Source organism: Peromyscus maniculatus, chromosome 6 (genome assembly GCF_049852395.1).
Source record: "Peromyscus maniculatus bairdii isolate BWxNUB_F1_BW_parent chromosome 6, HU_Pman_BW_mat_3.1, whole genome shotgun sequence".
Lineage (NCBI taxonomy): Eukaryota > Metazoa > Chordata > Mammalia > Rodentia > Cricetidae > Peromyscus > Peromyscus maniculatus.
In genome coordinates this window covers 72865959-72884637 of record NC_134857.1, presented here as the reverse complement: position 1 = coordinate 72884637, position 18679 = coordinate 72865959, and the positions used below count along the sequence as shown (strand labels likewise).

The window sequence follows — 18679 nt, the reverse complement described above, 5'->3', positions numbered from 1 at the left end:
ACAAGTTACCTATTGACCTAAGATTCAATCTAGAAAATAATGGAGTGATGTAAGAGTATCTAGTTGCCTAGACTGTGTTCTCTGAAATTAGTAATGAAATCTGGATAAAAAATTTCAGAGACCCAAGTTTTCAGTCTCATGGAAGAGAGAACAGATGAGAACCAAACCTAAAAATCAACATCCTGTCTGTTATTGCCTCTCACAGGGTGAAGAGAAAACAATTGCTAATTCTTCATTTTGGATCCAGTTGAACCTTCAAACTACCTGCAGGAGAAATGGCAGGAGATGAGATCACCCAGAGATGGGACCATACACAAATCAGTGTTCAGGATTTCTCCTACAGGTGGACCATCAGTAACTTCTCTTTTATTGTTGAGGAAATGCCAGAAAGCTTTATGAGCCCAACTTTCTCAATAGGAGCCAATGACAAATGGTGTTTGAGAGTACACCCGAATGGAGTCAATGAAGAAAGTGCAGGTTACATGTCAGTTTACCTAGTGTTACTCAGCTCTCTAAAGAGTCCTCTTTGGGCAAAGTTCCAGTTCTGGATCATAAACAACGAAGGAGTGAAAATGAAAGTCAGGAGGAGCCCAAGAGCCTTTAGGTTCGTGCCACGCAGCAATTGGGGTTATAAAAAATATATTGCTCGAGACTTCCTCTTGTCCCATGCATTTTGGCTTCTCCCAGATGACCAACTCACCCTCGTCTGCAAGGTGAGCATGGTCCAGGTCTCTTTGAGCATCTCTGACCAGAACAGGAAACCAGGAATTCAAGTTCCCAACTGCACATTGGCAGATGAGCTACGAGAGCTGTGGGAGACTTCCTGCTTCACAGACTGCTGCCTGGTGGTAGCTGGCCAGGAATTCCAGGCTCACAAAGCCATCTTAGCAGCTCGCTCTTCAGTTTTCAGAGCCATGATTGAACATGACATGGAGGAGAGCAGAAAGAATCGCTTTGAGATCCCTGACCTGGAACCACAAGTCTTCAAGGCAATGATGGACTTCATTTACACAGGAACAGCCCCAGACCTGGACAGCATGGCAGCTGCCTTGCTGGCAGCTGCTGACAAGTATGGCCTGGAGCATTTGAAAATCATGTGTGAGGAAGCCCTTTGCAGGAACCTCTCTGTGGAGAATGCTGCCCACACTCTCTTCCTGGCTGACCTCCACTACTCAGAGCAGCTGAAAACCCAGACACTTGCTTTCATTACAGCTCACGCTTCTGAGGTCTCTGAGACCTCCAGCTGGAAGACAATGGTGGACTTACATCCCCACTTATTGGCTGAAGCTTATGGTTCTATGGCTTCTACTCACTGCCCTTCCCTGGGGCAACCTATTAAATGCTTGAAGTGATCCTAGGTCCTGGTCAGCATTTTCCTGTACTTGTCTCCCAGAAGCAGCCACCAATGTGTGGTATTGTATTCCCCCAAATATTGTGCATACTAATAAACTTATCTGGGGTCAGAGACAGAACAACCACAATATTAAACATAAAGGATAGGCAGTGGTAGCACACGCCTTTAATCCTAGCATTCCAGAGACAGAAATCCATGTGTTCAAGGATACAGACAGGCGTGGTGACTCATCACGCCTTTAATCCCAGACAGCAAGTCTTTAATCCCAGGGAGTGGTGGTAGAGAGCAACACCCTCTGTAAGGCATGTGTACCAGAAACTAGAAGCATTTGGCCTGGTTGAGCATTTGGCTGGTTAAGCATTCAGGCTTCTAGCAGCAGTTCAGCTGAGACCCATTTTGGATGAGGACTCAGAAGCTTCCAGTCTGAGGAAACAAGATCAGCTGAGAAGTTGGCCAGGTGAAGTTAGCTGTGGCTTGTTCTGTCTCTCTAATCTACCAGCATTGACCTCAATAACTGGTCTGGGGTTTGATTTTATTAATAAGAACTTCTAAGATTCATGCTACATCTGGTACCCAATGTTAGTGGTACGAATTCTTGAAAATACCCGAGCTACACTCAGCCAGTTGTGGTGGTGCATGCCGGTAGCATTTGCTGAAGGAGGCAGAGGCAGGTGGATTCTGAGTTTGAAGCCAGGATAGGAGGCTTGCTAAGGAGAAGCTTCGGCAGGGACTGAGTCACAGTGGTGGGACCATGGAAGCAGTGGCTACTGCTCCATGTTGCCAGCTCCTTCTCATTGTGTTGGTGACTGCAGTGATGCTGCTACCTGGGATGAAGGGTTTACTGCTGCTGGTTTAGAGAATTGCCAGGACCATCGTCTTACAAGAAAGCATCGGCAAAGGTCAGTTTGGGAAAGTTTGGCAAGACAAATGGTGGGGAGAAGCGGCCATGAAGATTTTCTGTTCTAGGGAACAATGTTCATGGTTCCAAGAGACAGACATTTGTCAGATTGTGATTGCTCCAAACCGCAGAGGAGGCACACACACACACACACACACACACAAAAATCTACAGGGAACCATGACCATACCTCACAGTGACTTTGAAATCTTCAAAAGGATGATAGGATCCCACAATGATGATTCTACATGGACTATGGTAAAGACATTAAGCTGGTTAACACCAAGGAAAAATCGACTTTGGACTACAAACTGTTTAGGACAATTTCAAGATGGCTAGCTGAGATGATCCAGCCTGACAGACTACTCGAGCAAGGACTTGTGACAAGCCCTGAACTTTCCTTTTATGCAAAGACTGGACAAATGATACAGGACTTGACCATTAACCCAAAAATTTTCTTTTCAAGATTCACTAAAGATATCTTCACCCCTAGAAAGAAAAAAGAAAAAGAGAGTAAGATATGAAATAGATCATTGAATCTACTCTGAGAAAAAAGATAAAGAAATAATAGGATAAATAGGTAGATCACTGAATCTACACTGAAAAGAAAAAGGGGAAGATATAAAAATGACAAAAGGTAGACTACTGAATCTATTATGAAAAGAAAAAAGAGAGAATATGGTTATGATAAGATAAAAAGGGAAATTATAGAATCTACTTTTAAAAAGGAACTACTTGTTTTAAATAAGATAAGTAATGAAAATTTTTTTGTCTGAGTTTATGAGATGTTATTGGACTGGACATTGTTAATATATATAATGGACTTTTTATCTGAATCTGTCAAATGTTAATGGACTAGACATCATTAATGTAATCTTGACTGTGTATATTGTATATACTTACTGGATATAATTTTTCTTGTATTAGTTATAAGCTTTTTTAAAATTTTAGACAAAAAGAGAGGAAGTGTGGTATTGTATTCCCCCAAATATTGTGCATGCTAATAAACTTATCTGGGGTCAGAGACAAAACAATCATAATAATAAACATAAAGGATAGGCAGTGGTAGCACACACCTTTAATCTTGGCATTCCAGAGGCAGAAATCCATGTGTTCAAGGATACAGACAGGCGTGGTGACTCATCACACCTTTAATCCCAGACAGCAAGTCTTTAATTCCAGGGAGTGGTGGTAGAGAGCAGAGGGGTATGTAAGATGTGAGGACCAGAAACTAGAAGCATTTGGCCTGGTTAAGCATTTGGTTAGTTAAACTTTCAGGCTTCTAGCAGCAGTTCAGCTGAGACCCATTTTGGATGAGGATCCAGAAGCTTCCAGTCTGAGGAAACAAGACCAGCTGAGAAGTTGGCCAGGTAAAGTTAACTGTGGCTTGTTCTGTCTCTCTGATCTACCAGCATTGACCCCAATAACTGGCCTCAGGTTTGATTTTATTAATAAGAACTTCTAAGATTCCTGCTACATCAATGTTTTTACCAATGACACCTGGCTAGACTATGGGATGAGTGGATCATTTCCAGTGAAACTAGGGAAAAGCAGCATGGTGGCTGAGGCTTAATACACATGTAAAGGAGTCAATTTCAGATTGATGGATGGGGAGCCTTGGACTCTGGTATAATCTACCCAGCCTCCCCCGTTTTGTTATACTGGTTTGGTTTTTTGTCCAAGGAGTTAGAATCTAGAATTCACCTGCCCCCAACTTCCCTTCTGGACCAGAATTGAGTATCTGGGCCCAGCTCAGACCATATTCCTGGGCACCAGCCACTTTGGGGAAGACCTGCCCAACTTGGCCCCAGGTTCTGGCCACCGGGCAGGTTTCCTTCTAGCCCCACCAGGAAGGATCCCCTTCTCTAAGACCCCTGGCAGCCCCTGCAATCTCCACGCCCTGCCCCCACGGCCATCTGCCAGAGACCCCAGCCACTTCCTGGGACTTAGTGACTGGCCCCCAGCTCCCATCCTGCCCTGGACTTCCCTTCTGGACCAGAGAGGGCTCCCATCCTGCCCTGGACTTCCCTTCTGAACAAGAGCTCACATCCTGACATGGACTTCCCTTCTGGACAAGAGCTCCCATCCTGACCCAGACTTTCCTTCTGGACAAGAGCGCTCATCCTACCCTGGACTTCCTGTCTGGACAAAAGCTCCCATCCTGCCCCAGAGTTCCCATCCATATAAGAGCTTCCACCCTGCCCCAGAGTTCCCATTTGGACAAGAGAGCTCCCATCTGGACAAGAGAGAGAAACTTCCTGAATCTGTCAGCTCTGTCTGAACCAAGTGCGCTGATATGACCAAGAACAAACCACAAGGAGATGGGCAGACATCAAGGCAGAAGTACATACAACAAAATGAAGAGCAATACAGCATCACCAGAACCTAGCCCGCCTCCAACATCTAGACCTGAACATCAAAAATTGGAAGAAGCAGAAGAAAACAGCCTTATGAATAACATCATGAAGAAGGCAGAGGCTTATGTAGAGGAAAAGACAAAAATGGGAATAACGCTGTAAACAACTAGAGGAAAGGGCAAACAAATTAGAAGAAAACAATAAAGTCCTGCAAGAAAACAATAATGTCCTGGAAGAAAACAATAAAGTACTGAAAGAAAATCATGAAAAAGCAATGAAACAAATAAAGGAAACAATCCAAGACCTGAAAAGGGAAATAAAAAAAAATAAAGAAGACACGAATAGAGGGAATGATGGAAATAGAAAACCTGAGTGAAAGATCGGGAACTTCAGATGCAAGTATAACCAACAGAATGCAAGAGATGGAAGAGAGGATCTCGGGCATTGAAGATACAGTAGAAGAAACAGTTTCATCAGTCAAAGAAAACACTAAAGCCAACAAAGTCATGAACCAAAATGTCCAAGAAATTTGGGACACCATGAAAAGACCAAACCTACAAATTATAGGGAAAGAAGAAGGTGAAGAATACCAACTCAAAGGCACAGAAAATATATTCAACAAAATTATAGAAGAAAACTTTCCCAACTTAAAGAAGGAAATCTCTATGAAGATACAAGAAGCCTATAGAACACCAAACAGACTAGACCCCCCAAAAAAGTCCCCTCACCACATAATAATTAAACAACTAAACATACAGAATAAAGAAAGGATATTAAGAGCAGCAAAGGAAAAAGGCCAAGTGACCTATAAAGGCAAATGCATCAGAATAACACCCAACTTCTCAATGGGGACTTTGAAAGCCAGAAGGACCTGGACAGATGTAATGCAGACACTAAGAGACCATGGATGTCAACCCAGACTAATATACCCAGCAAAACTTTCAGTCATCATAGATGGAATGAACTAGACATTCCAAGACAAAGCCAGATTCAAACAATACTTATCCACAAACCCAGCCCTACAGAAAGCACTAGAAGGAAAATTCCTACCGAAGGAAGTCAGATACACACTCAAAAACACAGGCAATAGATAAAGCCACAGCAGTAAACCCCAAAGAAGAGGAATACACACACACTACCACCAAAAATAACAGGGATGAACAATCACTGGTCATTAATATCCCTTAATATCAACTGACTTAATTCACCTATAAAAAGACATAGGCTTACAGAATGGATACGAAATCAGGACCCATTTTTCTGCTGCATACAAGAAACACATCTCAAATTCAAAGACAGACACTACCTAAGAATAAAAGGCTGGGAAAAGATTTTCCAATATAATGGTCTTAAGAAACAAGCAGGTGTAGCCATCCTGATATCCAACAAAATATACTTCAAACTAAAATCAATCAAAAGAGATCAAGAAGGGCATTACATACTCATCACAGGAAAGATCCACCAAGATGAAGTTTCAATTCTGAACATGTATGCCCCAAATACAAGGGCACCCACATATGGAAAAGAAACACTACTGAAGCTTAAACCACATATAAAACCCCACACATTAATAGTGGGAGATCTCAACATCCCACTTTCACCATTGGACAGATCTCCCAAATCGAAACTTAACAGAGAAATAAAGGACTTAACTGATGTCATGACCAAATTGGACCTAATAGATATCTACAGAACATTCCATCCTAACAAAAAAGAAAATACCTTCTTCTTAGCACCCCATGGAACTTTCTCTAAAATCAACTGTTGCTGGAGATCTTCTCTCCAGGTTCCACCAAGCCCCGCAGTCCCACAATCCATGTATAAAATAATCACTCAGACACTTATATTACTTATAAACTGTATGGCCGTGGCAGGCTTCTTGCTAACTGTTCTTATATCTTAAATTAACACATTTCTAAATCTATACCTTGCCACGTGGCTGGTGGCTTGGCCATACTTGGCCACAGAGCAAATCTCAACAGATACAAATCAATTGGAATAACCTCCTGTGTTCTATCAGAACACCATGGTTTAAAGTTAGATTTCAACAACAACAAAAACTACAGAAAACCTACAATCTCATAGAAACTGAATAATGCTCAACTGAATCACTCTCAAAATAACCAACAGTCCAATTAAGAAATGGGCTATAGAACTAAACAGAGAATTCTCAACAGAGGAAACTCAAATGGCTGAAAGACATTTAAGGAATTGCTCAACATCCCTAATCATCAAGGAAATGCAAATCAAAACAACTCTGAGATACTACTTTACGACTGTCAGAATGGCTAAGATCAAAAACACTGAAGACACTTTATGCTGGAGAGGATGTGGAACTAGGGGAAATCTCCTCCACTGCTGGTGGGAATGCAAGCTTGTACAACCACTTTGGAAATCAATATGGTGCTTTCTTAGAAAATTGGGAATCAATCACCCCCAAGATCCAGCTATACCACTCTTGGGCATATATCCAAGAAATGCTCAATCATACCACAAGAGCACTTGCTCAGATATGTTCATATCAGCATTGTTTGTAATAGCCAAAACCTGGAAACAACCTAGATGCCCTTCAACTGAAGAATGGATAAATAAATTGTGGCACATATACACAATGGAACACTACTCAGCAGAGAAAAACAATGACATCATGAGGTTTGCAGGCAAATGGATGGCTCTAGAAAAAATCATCCTGAGTGAGGTAACCCAGACTCAGAAAGACAAATATGGTATGTACTCACTCATAGGAGGATACTAGATGTGGAACAAGGATGACTGGACTGCTACTCACATCACCAGTGAGGCTACCTGTAAAACAGGACCCCAGGAAAGACACGAGGATCACCCAATGATGGAGAAATGGATGAGATCTACATAAACAACCTTGATATGAGTGGGAGCAATGAAGGGCAAGGGTCAAGGGAAAGAGAGCGGGACATCCCAGCTGAATCAAGAACAGAGAGGGAGAGCAAGGAATAGGAGACCATGGTAAATGAAGACCACATGAGAAAAGGAAGAAACAAAGTGCTAAAGAGGCTCACAGAAATCCACAAAGATACCCCCACAAAAGATTGCTGGCAATGGCCGAGAGACAGCCGGGACTGACCTACTCTGGTGATGGGATGGCCAAACACGCTAATAGTTGTTCCAGAAACCCCATCCAAGGACTGAGGAATCTGGATGCAGAGATCCACGGCTAGGCCCTGGATGGCACACCAGGAGTCTAATTAGCAAGAAAGAGGAGGGTTTATATGAACGAGAATTGTTGAAACCAAGGTTGGATAAAGCACACAGATAAATAGCCAAACGAATGGAAACACATGAACTATGAACCAAAGGCTGAGGGGCCCCAAACTGGATCAGGCCCTCTGAATAGGTGAGACAGTTGATTGGCTTGATCTGTTTGGGAGGCATCTAGGCAGTGGTACCAGGTCCTGGGCTCATTGCATGAGTTGGCTATTTGAAACCTGGGACTTATGCAGGGACGCTTGGCTCAATTTGGGAAGAGGGGACTGGACCTGCCTGTACTGAGTCTATCAGGTCTATCTCAGTCCTTAGGGGAGGCCTTGCCCTGGAGGAGGTGGGAATGGGGGGTGGGCTGGGGGGAAGGGTAGGGGGCACAAAGGGGGAGAACAAGGGAATCTGTGGCTGTTATGTAGAACTGAATAGTATTGTAAAATAAAATAAGATAATAATAATAATAATAAAAATAAATAAATAAATAAATAAATAAATAAATAAATAAATAAATAAATAAATAAATAAATAAATAAATAAATAGAATCTGGAATACATTTCAGTTTCTGGCCCCAAGTACATTACAACAGGGCTTCTTTGGAGAAACCTATCTGGATTGGACTGAGCAGAAGATAAGGTCAAAGACTCAGAAATGAGAAAACGAACATAAATGTTTGCTAACAAGAGACAGGGAAGAGAAAGAAGACATTTTTTTCTCCAAACTCAGTGTTTGGGACTAGAGAGAAGACTCAGTTTGCAAAAGCAATTGTTGCTCTTGCAGAGGACTCTTGTTCATTCCTCCTCTTACCTCCATGGGCCCAATCCATCTCTGTAGACAATACCTTAATGACATAAAATATCAAATGAATAAAAGTTTTAAAATCAGTTTGTGGATTCCATTGTTCTTTCTGTTCCAAGATGGTTACTTTAGCCCATCCAGCTGTTTTCAGCTGTGGAAGTTTGTGCAGTGTCTTCACTGCCTCACACACACACACAAAATCAACTAGACAACACCTACAGAAATTCTGTTACATTCATAGATTGGTGCCTAGCCCATTGGACATCAGTTGGAGTTTCTCTAACAGCTGTGGGGATCAGATACTGAGATCCACAGCCAATCATTATGCAGAACTCAGTGAACCTCAAGGAAGAGGGGAATGCAGGGTTACAGGAGGCATCAAAGAAACAAGGGTACCCAACTCACAGAGTCAACTAAACAAGGTCCATGGGGATCACAGACACCGAAGAGGCCATCACAAAGCATGCACAGGTCTGTACTAAGGCCTCTGTGTACTTACTATGCTTGTTTAGCTCAGTGTGTTGTGGGAGTCCTAACAGCAGGAGTGTGGGGAGCCTCTGAACTTTTTGTTGGATATTGGCTCCTTCTGAGTTGGCTCTTCCAGCCGTGATATGAGGGTTTGTGCCCACTATTATTGGAGAAATTATTTTGGCCACTCCACGTAGTTAAAAGGATATTTATTTAATGGCGTAACTCACAAATTAAGTAATGGGTAGGTCGCAGGGTCTGGGGAAGGTGTAATGCAGTCCAGTGGTGTTCTCCGGAGCTCTGCACAGTCAATCTGCACCGGTCAGCATCCCGGCACTGAGAGAGCACCCAGAGCGAGCGCTGGCCCATCCAGCTCTCGGGTCCCCAGGCGCCTCCCCTCGCCCCGCCTCGTAGGCGTGACAGTTGCCAGAGTCTCAATGGGGGTTGGAACTTCCAGAACCAAGCTGGAATGGCTACCCACTACATCTCCCCCTTTTTGTCTAAATAAGAAGGTTCTAAACTAATACAAGACTATATACAAAGGAATGGTTATCAAATATTGTCCAGAAATAATGAGAGATAATGACCTAGATAAGATGTAACTACAACCAATGCAAACAATATCAAGCAAGAAACACATACTAAAATCCAGAGAAGTATAGAGCATAGGTAAACAGCATGTTATAAAGATCATTCAAAGGTGTCCTATCCTAAAGAACCTGAACCTAATACTTAATATGTTCTATCTAAGATATTATATATACTAAGTTGTAACTATAACTGCTAGTCTTCAATCCCATCAAAGACCTGAGAAGGAACATAATGGTCCCTGAGAAATGGTAGATGGATGCAAGCAACTTTCGGGAATCTTGCAAGAGTAGACCAAGACAGCTGGCAGCCTGGACAGTCACCTAATGTTTCTCAGCATTGTTGGTGCATTCAAATTGGCTACAGGCCTAGAGTATCTGACAGACTATTTTTAGAAGCAGGATTTCTGAAAGACCATCTTACCCTGACTTGGCAGAGTACAGTGGTCGCTTTCCTTGTGTCCCGCTTGTCCAGAAAGGACAGCATTGCATTTGTACTGTCAGCCATCAAGGCAAGGGCAGTTCTTTGCCCAGTAGGCCATTTTGTGCCAAAAAGACAAACTTCCCAATGGAAATGTCTTAGAAGCCCAACATTCTCTCGGGATCAAATTGGTGTAGTCAGGAGCAATTGTGTCTCATGTCAACAGAATTCTAAGTTATTTAAATGCCATATTCTCTAGGTCTATGAAGTGTTTGAAGATTACCTATCTATCTGAAATATATCTATGTATACCTAGAAAACTTAACTAACATGGCTACAGATGTGATTATCATAGATGACTAATTATTAATCTATTATTTAATTATCCATTACAATTTTAAATGAGTTACATAAACATAATACCTCAATCAAGAATAGAAATATATATATATATATATATATATATATATATATATATATATATATATATACAGTATAACAAAATTAACTTTAAGTTTGTATCAATAAACTAAAATTTATACCAATGTAAAACATTTTAAACATAAACTAAAATCTATACCAATGTAAAACATTTTAAACAAGTTGTTCTTTAAAAGTAGGTTCATTAATCTACCCTTTTATCTTATCATCTCCATATCCTCCTATATATCTAATCATATCCCCTTTTTCTTTTTTAGAAAGAGATCACATTTATAATCAACCTGTTTTAAATAAAAATATTGGTTTTTCTCTGTCCCACACCAGAGGGCTCTTCTGATTTGGGACACAAGAATCTCTTAACCATTTTTTTTTTAAAGCAATATGTCTGGGTTTAGAGGGGGAGTGAGCCAATTCCACCTCTAAAGCCAGCTTGGTATATTTGGGAATTTGGGCGTAGCATTTCTTACTACTTCCTGCTGGAGAGGGGCGCTGTATCTTATGGGGACGCAAAGAAAATTTTAGGCCTATGGGGTAGTCCTTGAGGCTGTATTGTGTGAACCAGTTGCCTTGAAACCGCTCTGGATGTTGGATCATCTGGGCCATGGTGTCACCGGAAGCCTTTCAGGAGGTCTTGTCTGGTGAAACCTGATGTATCTTAATCTGGAACAAATCCACAGCCTCTGGCTTTCTGTGGAAACAAAAGCAGAACCTCTTTTCCAAAGCAACATATCCTTAAATCCAAATTTTGAAGTCAAGTTACCTTTAAAATATACATATTGGTTTAATTTAACATCTTTTTTGATCAAATGTTTTTTTGTAGTTAAAAATCCCAAAGACAGCACAATCCAGATTGTCTGTGTAACATTCATCTTTATGTGGCTTTTTACATTAATTTTTTTTGTCTCTTTCAAGCCTACGTATATTTTACACACATTGTAAACGATGTTATCTGAATCAGTCTTTTTTGTGAGCCTATTGCTTTAAACTGCATCCTTATAAGCCTGAAACAGCGCTGTGGCTGCTGGCTCCGCCCACTTCAGCTTTCCAACATGGCAGTGGTACGTTTTCCGGCAGCTCTGGGAGTCATCAAGTCTCAGAAATAGTGGGTCTAAGCTTTTATCAAAGCAGCATGTAGCCCAGAAACCTTTTTTTTAAAAAATACTAGTAAAGACTAAATCTATTACACAGCATAATGTGACTCTGGCAGACCCCTCATTCCCGTCATACTGCCAGTCAAACGCACACGCCAGGAACCCGCCAGTGTTCAAACCTGCGTTTTGAGGCGTCTAGCTGTTCACATGAGACAAGAAGCAGGAACCTGGTTTGGGCTCTGTTTAGAATTGGTTATTAAATATTCTCAGGTTTAAGGTGGAAACTCGAGCCATTGGGCACCCAGAGCGAGCGTTGGCCCATCCAGCTCTCAGGTCCCAGGCGCCTCCCCTCGCCCCGCCTTGTAGGCGTGACAGTTGCCAGAGTTTCGATGGGGGTTGGAACTTCCAGAACCAAGCTGGAATGGCTACCCACTACACACTATTATTACATTTTGTCATCTTGTCTTCATTTGATATCCCCAGGAGACCTGTGCTTTTCTGAAGTGAAGCAGAGGAGTAGTGCATATATGTGGAGTGGAGGGAGGGGAGACTATGGTCAGATGGGATTGTGTGAGAGAAGAAAAAATAAAATCAAAAAAGAAAAAAAGGAGAAATTGGAAAGACATTTGCATTTGTAGTATTTGGACAGATCTACAAAGGAGCAGAGAATGTGATGATCTTGGTCCCCTGTAAATTCTCATGAAAGATGCCTTCATCAGAGGAGAAGTTCAATAATTAAGTCGATAGGATGACCCACTAAGTGTACAGTCAGACTCTTTAACAAGCTATCCTCATTATTACCCAATGGGCCCATGATCGAAGTACCTGTGGTAGCTGAGAGAGCAGTTATGCATGGATTGACAACATGGATATTCACTCATCAAGAGTGACCTGGTTACAGCTGCTGCTGAATGCCAGATCTGCCAACAACAGAGACAAACACAGAGCACCAGATATGTTACCATTCTCCAGGCTGACCAGAGAACAAGGTCATGAAGGATGACTACATTGGGCTACTTCCTCTGTGGAATAGACAACACTCTGTTCTTCCTGGAGTAGATACTTATTCTAGTTATATATTTGCATTTCCTGCCTGAAATGATTTTATCAAAACTAACACACAAGGTCTAAAAGAATGTCTTCTCAACTATCATGGTATTCCATACAGTATAGCTTCTGTGGGTGATTGATCAAAATAAACATTGGGCAATTGGATTGCTTCTCCACAATGGAGGTAAGAAAACTATGTTTGTCAGGCAAGAGATTCATTATAGCTCCTCCTCTTGCCACATTTTCCAATGATTAAAGAGAATGAGCGACTTCAACAGCCTAATCCAGGCAGAAGACAAGTGGTACAGACAAACCAGGAATGAAGAAATATATCACAACTCCATGAATGGGGCTAAGATGGGTAGTGATGCTCCCACTGAATTACAGACCACCAACCAAATATTCTGAGTCAAATTAAAGAAGATTTATTTTCTGCGATAATAGGTTTTCTCCCTAATCCCAGGATTGAGAGGATAGCCAGGAAGATAGGAGATGTCTGTTTTTTTATAATCAAGAAATGCAAGACTAAGAGTTTTCCAAGGTTGGTAGGGTTCTAGAGGAATTTTGGTGATATAGGAACTTGACTGAACTTTCTCTTCAGGAGGGAATACTAACAGAAACAGTGTTTGAGAGTATGCGTGACTGGTCGATGAAGAAAGTGAAGATCACCTGTCAGTTTACTTACTGCTGCTCAGCTGTCCAAAGAGTCAATTTGGGCAAAGACGCTGACTACTGTGGGGATTGACCCAGACAGAGCCCTCAGCAGCAGTCAGGGCCTGGGGGGCTCCATACTCTTTTATTACTTTCATTGTAGCTTTGAATACAATTTGGAATCAGGAATGCTGATGACTATGGCAGTTCTTTTATTGTTCAGGAATGTTTTTGCTCTCCAGTGCTTTCTGTATTTCCATATGAACTGTGAATGGTCTTTGAAGATATGGAATGAATTGTATTGAAATTTTGAATCATACTGCTTTGAATCTGTAGATTGCTTTTTGTAGAATGGCCATTTTTAGATGTTAACCTTACTTTTTCATGAGATTGGGAGTTCTTTCCATTTTCTGATATCTTCTTCAGTTTCTTCGGCAAAGACTTGAAGATTTTATGATAAAAGTCTTTCACTTGCTAGGTTAGAGTTACTTTATACTATTGGAGGCTACTTTGAAAAGTGATTTCTTTCCAAGTCTCTCTCTGATTTGTACATCAGAAAACTATGAATTTTATTATTATTATGTTGTTACTCAAAATAGATCTGTCATACAATGCATCCTAATCAGAGTTTTCACTCCCTTAGATTTTTGTCAAGCTTATTTTCTGAAAGCTTTTAGCTAAAGGAATTTCCTTGTTGAATTGTTTACTTAACTTATGTGTATTATATTATCTTCTACAACTAAAGATTCTTAGCCAGGTGGTGGTGGCACACGCCTTTAATCCCAGCACTCGGGAGGCAGAGCCTGGCGGGTCTCTGTGAGTTGGAAGCCAGCCTGGGCTACCAAGTGAGTCCCAGGAAAGGCGCAAAGCTACACAGAGAAACCTTGTCTTGAAAACCAAAAAAAAAAAAAAAAAAAAAAAAAAAAAACCAACAACAACTAAAGATTCTTTCTTATACCTTTCCAAATTGTGTACCTTTTATTGTCAGTTGCCTTATGATTTTATTTAGAATTCAGTTGTTATATTGAATATATAAAACCTTTCCTTGTTCCAGATTTTAGTGGAATTGTTTAAGTTTCTCTTATTTAAGTTGATGTTGGCTATGGACTTGTTTTAAACTGCCATTATTGTATTGAGGTATGTCGCTTGTGTGCCAATCTCTCCCTGAGTTTCCTCATAAAGGAGTGTTAGATATTGAAAACAGTTCTTCCTCCATATGGTAATATGATCATGAGGCTTATGTCTTTCCGGGTTTGGTCTTTGGGGGGTTTATACGGTCAATTACATTTTCTTTATTTTTGCATATTTAACCATCCCTACATATCTAGAATACAATCTAGTTTATCATGCTAAATATTCTTTGAATATTCTGGGACTAAATTTGTAATTATTTGATTAGTAGTTTTGCAGCAGTGTTCATAAAGGAAATAGAGTGTGATTTAGTTACCTGTGTAATTTTAGACTCATAAAATAAATTGGGCAATGATCCTTTGTTTCTAATTTCTGGAATAATTTGAGGAGGATGGGCATTAACTCTTCTTTGAATGGCAGGTAGATAGCTATGCAAAATGTATCTGGTCCTGGGTTTATTTGGTGAAGAAACTCTTAACTATTATGCTATTTTAATAGGGTTTATTGGTCTATTTAAAATATGTATCTGATCTTTATTTCATGTTGCTAAGTGGAACCATTTGTTTCTGATTTTGTTTATCATGGTGCCCTTTTCCTTTAATGAGCATATAGTGTCTTTACTTATGTCTTCTGATTAGTTTTTTGTGAAGTCTATTTTGTTAGATATACTACTACTTACTTCTTAGGTCCATTTATTGGAACATCCATTTCCAATTCTTTACCCTGAGATTATCTCCACCCACTAGATTGAGATGTATTTCTTGGATGCAGCAGAAGGATGCAATCCGTTTCCACATCCACACTGTTAGTCTGTGACATTTTACTGCGAATCAAGCCACTGATATTGAGGGATATCAATGACCTATGTGGTTTAATTCCTAATATTTTTTTATTGTTCTTATGGTGGTGGTGGTGGTGATGGTGTTTGTGTGTCTGTGTATGTTTTCCTAGTTTTGCTTTTATTGCTCTCAGATGATTTATTCTCTGTATTACTCATGGTTATAGTGAACCTCTTTAGGATGGAGTTTTCCTTCAACCACTTACTGAAGGACTGGACTTGTTTACAAATATTGCCTAAATTTGGTTTTATCATAGAACATCTTTTTTTCTATCTCTGATTATAGAAAGTTTTGCTGACTATAGTAGTCTGAGTCTGCATGAATGTCTCTTATACTCTGCTGCACATGTGTATAGGCTCTTTTGGCTTTTAAAATATCTTCAATCCCTGAGATTATATGCCCCATGATAGTTTTGCAGTTTCCACTGAGGTTCCAGAGACAAGACTTGAGACAACATGATTCTCAGAGCAAATCCGAGATAAAAGAGCATGGTGGCCAGTGAACTCTAGAAATGGTGCAACCTGAGTTTCAGGTCCCCAAGAGTACCTGTGATCATTCTCTGCCTAGTGCTTTAGATGAATCTGACACCTGCACCTGGTCTCTCACCCCTGCATGAGGAATCTGATTGACACATTCTGTTTGGACACATAGGAGAGTTGGCCATGGCCAGCTGCTTCAGTGTCCATAATAAGTGTGAGATGTCACCATATTCCATGTTGGAAGTACCACTCACGCTGCAAAATCCATCACCTACACAGTACCAGCTGCCAAAACAGAAACAAGGGTCTAATCCATCAACATCCATACTGATGAGGAAACTATAAATATTCTAGCCCTACTGTTTGGCCTCATAACTGTTCTTGTTAACAGAATTATGTCAATTTAGAATATAGAATTTATGTTTGAGATCTCACCCCAGAAAGTCTCTAAGGTACAGTAGGTTTCTGAATACCCAGTGTAATTGTCAGCCTGTAAATACAGACTTTCTATTGGAGTATATCCATGTCCCACCCATCTTCTCTGGTGGCTATCCTACATTTGTTAAGCTACTAATGAGATCCAATAGACTGGAAGTGTTTATAGTGGTGGACTGAGAAAAATTATCTAACATCAGGGAAGGAATGGACTTGCTACATGGTGAGGGCAAGCAACGAGAAAAAGCTTCCTTCTTACATGTCCTTTTATATGCTTCCAGCAGAGGGTGTGGCCCAATTTTGGGTGTGTCCTCCAGCCTCAAGATGTGGATTAAAGGTGTGTGTCTTCAGGCCTTGAGATCAGGCTTAACTCTTTCTTTCTATCTCCAAAGTCTGTACTTGAAGTAGATCTACCTACTTATCGAAAGCACAACATTTCTCACTGTTGTGCCCTGAATTTTAGGATTTTAGTTAATTCCAGGTGTAGTCATGTTGAGAAACAAGAAAAACCATCACAAGTCTATTTTGTGTAGTGGGGTTCATCTTCCATAAAATAAAAGATGCTGTCCAACCCTACAAAGCCATTATTTAATCTTCTTGGGGTTTTGCACTAATTCCTCCTATAACCTGGATCTGGGAAGAGGTGTTTCCCTTACCCTGTCAGGGTTCTCAGTGTTCAAAAGATGGAGGTCATGGTTAAAGAATTCATATAGAGTGGGCAGGATGCAGAGCTAGGCAGAAAACTCTCAAAGTGGTTGTCTTATTTCTGGCCTTTTATTCCAGACTCACAGTCTCCACCAACTTGCATTGGTGATCTTGCTCCTCACCCTCAGATAAATCTTCTTGGAAACACTCTTCCAGATCCACTTAAGAGTGTGCTAAAAAGAAGATCTTTAGTGCTTCTCAGTTCTATCATGCAGAGTGCCAAGATTCAGCTTCTCAATACCTCATAATTTTCATCCTCCACTGGTGAGTTCTATCCTCTTTAAACTAAGAAATTCTGTGCTTACTCTGCTGGGCCTGAAAAGTGAGACAGTATTCTGGTTTCCAAAGGATATAAAATATTTTCAACAGTTACTGAAGAAGAGGTTTTGAGACCATTCTCCTTGGAATGTGATCTGGAAAATGTTCTCCACATCTATCATCTCTCCCTAGTTCATCATATCAAGAGGGTGTAACCTAGAGGACAGGAAATTAACTTCAGTGATTCAATCTCAGCCTAGCTCTCCTGCAATCTGGCTGCAATACTGATCATCACTCAGTACAAGGTAAATCAATGAATTGGTTTTGATGCTTAAATTTTGTTTCCTCTTAGGAACCTTTGGCAGGTGAAAACTAGTTACATCAGTGATTATTCTCTATGTGGGTTTGAGGTCAGAGTGGCAGGTACTGATTCCCCCAAATGTGTGATTTGAAATGAAGTAGACAATCCCTGCCAGACCCTTTATTTGCACTCCAAATATTTTACATTGCCATCACAGAATAAAAGGCCCAATGAGCTCTGTTTAGATGAATCTGTGGGCTCTATTCACCTGGTGTCATTGAACCCTCCTATAATCCTGCCTTCCTCTGTTCGTTGAGGTCCCCTGATCTCTGCCTAATATTTGGCTGTGGATCTCAGTATCTGCTCCCATCAGCTGTTGGCGAAAGCCTAAGTGATGGCAATTGGGCTAGGCACCAATCTATGAGTATAACAGAATTTCATTAGGTATTGTCTCATTGGTGTGTGTGTGTGTGTGTGTGTGTGTGCGCGCGCGCGCGCGCGCGCGCGCGCACGCACACGTGCGTGTATATGATTTTTGCATACACTTCCAAAGCTGAGCAGAGCTGGATGGACTAAAATGGCATTCTTCAAACAGAAACACCACTGGAATCCACAAAGCTGATTTTAAAATTTTTATTCAGTTGATATCTTATTTGGGTAGGTACGGTCTACAGAGATGGGTGTGCCCATGGAGACAAGAGGAGGACTGAACAAGGATCCTCTGCCAGAGCAACAATTGCTTTAGCAACTGAGTCATGTCTCCAATCCCACACACTGGTTTTACAGAAAAAAAATCTTAGTTTTCTTTCCCTTCTCTTGTAATCAAACATGTTTGTTTTCTCCTTTGCTGAGCCCTTGACCATATCTTCTGCTCAGTCCAATCAAGACAGGTTTCAACAAAGATATCCTGTTGTAAAGTGCTTGGGTCCAGCAACTAAAATGAATTCCAGTTTCCAAATCATCGACAAAAATCAAACCAGTACAGTAACAGGATAGAGTATAACAGCTCAGTGCTTCCCCTTCCTTAACCTGACATTCAACTCATTTACAGCTGTATTATACCACGAGTCACCATGCTGTCTTTCCCTAGTTTCACTGGAAATGCTCCACACATCCCATAGTCTACAAAAAGTGTCATTGGTAAAAACACTGGCTGGTGCTTCTGGGAGACACTTGTAGG

The 18679-nt window shown here is 40.9% G+C and overlaps 1 pseudogene; it reads left to right on the top strand.

Annotated features, from left to right (window-relative positions):
- The first annotated feature begins 275 nt into the window (after nt 1–275).
- On the top strand, nt 276–1352 carry LOC143273750 (speckle-type POZ protein pseudogene; annotated as a pseudogene).
- The last annotated feature ends 17327 nt before the right edge of the window (nt 1353–18679 follow it).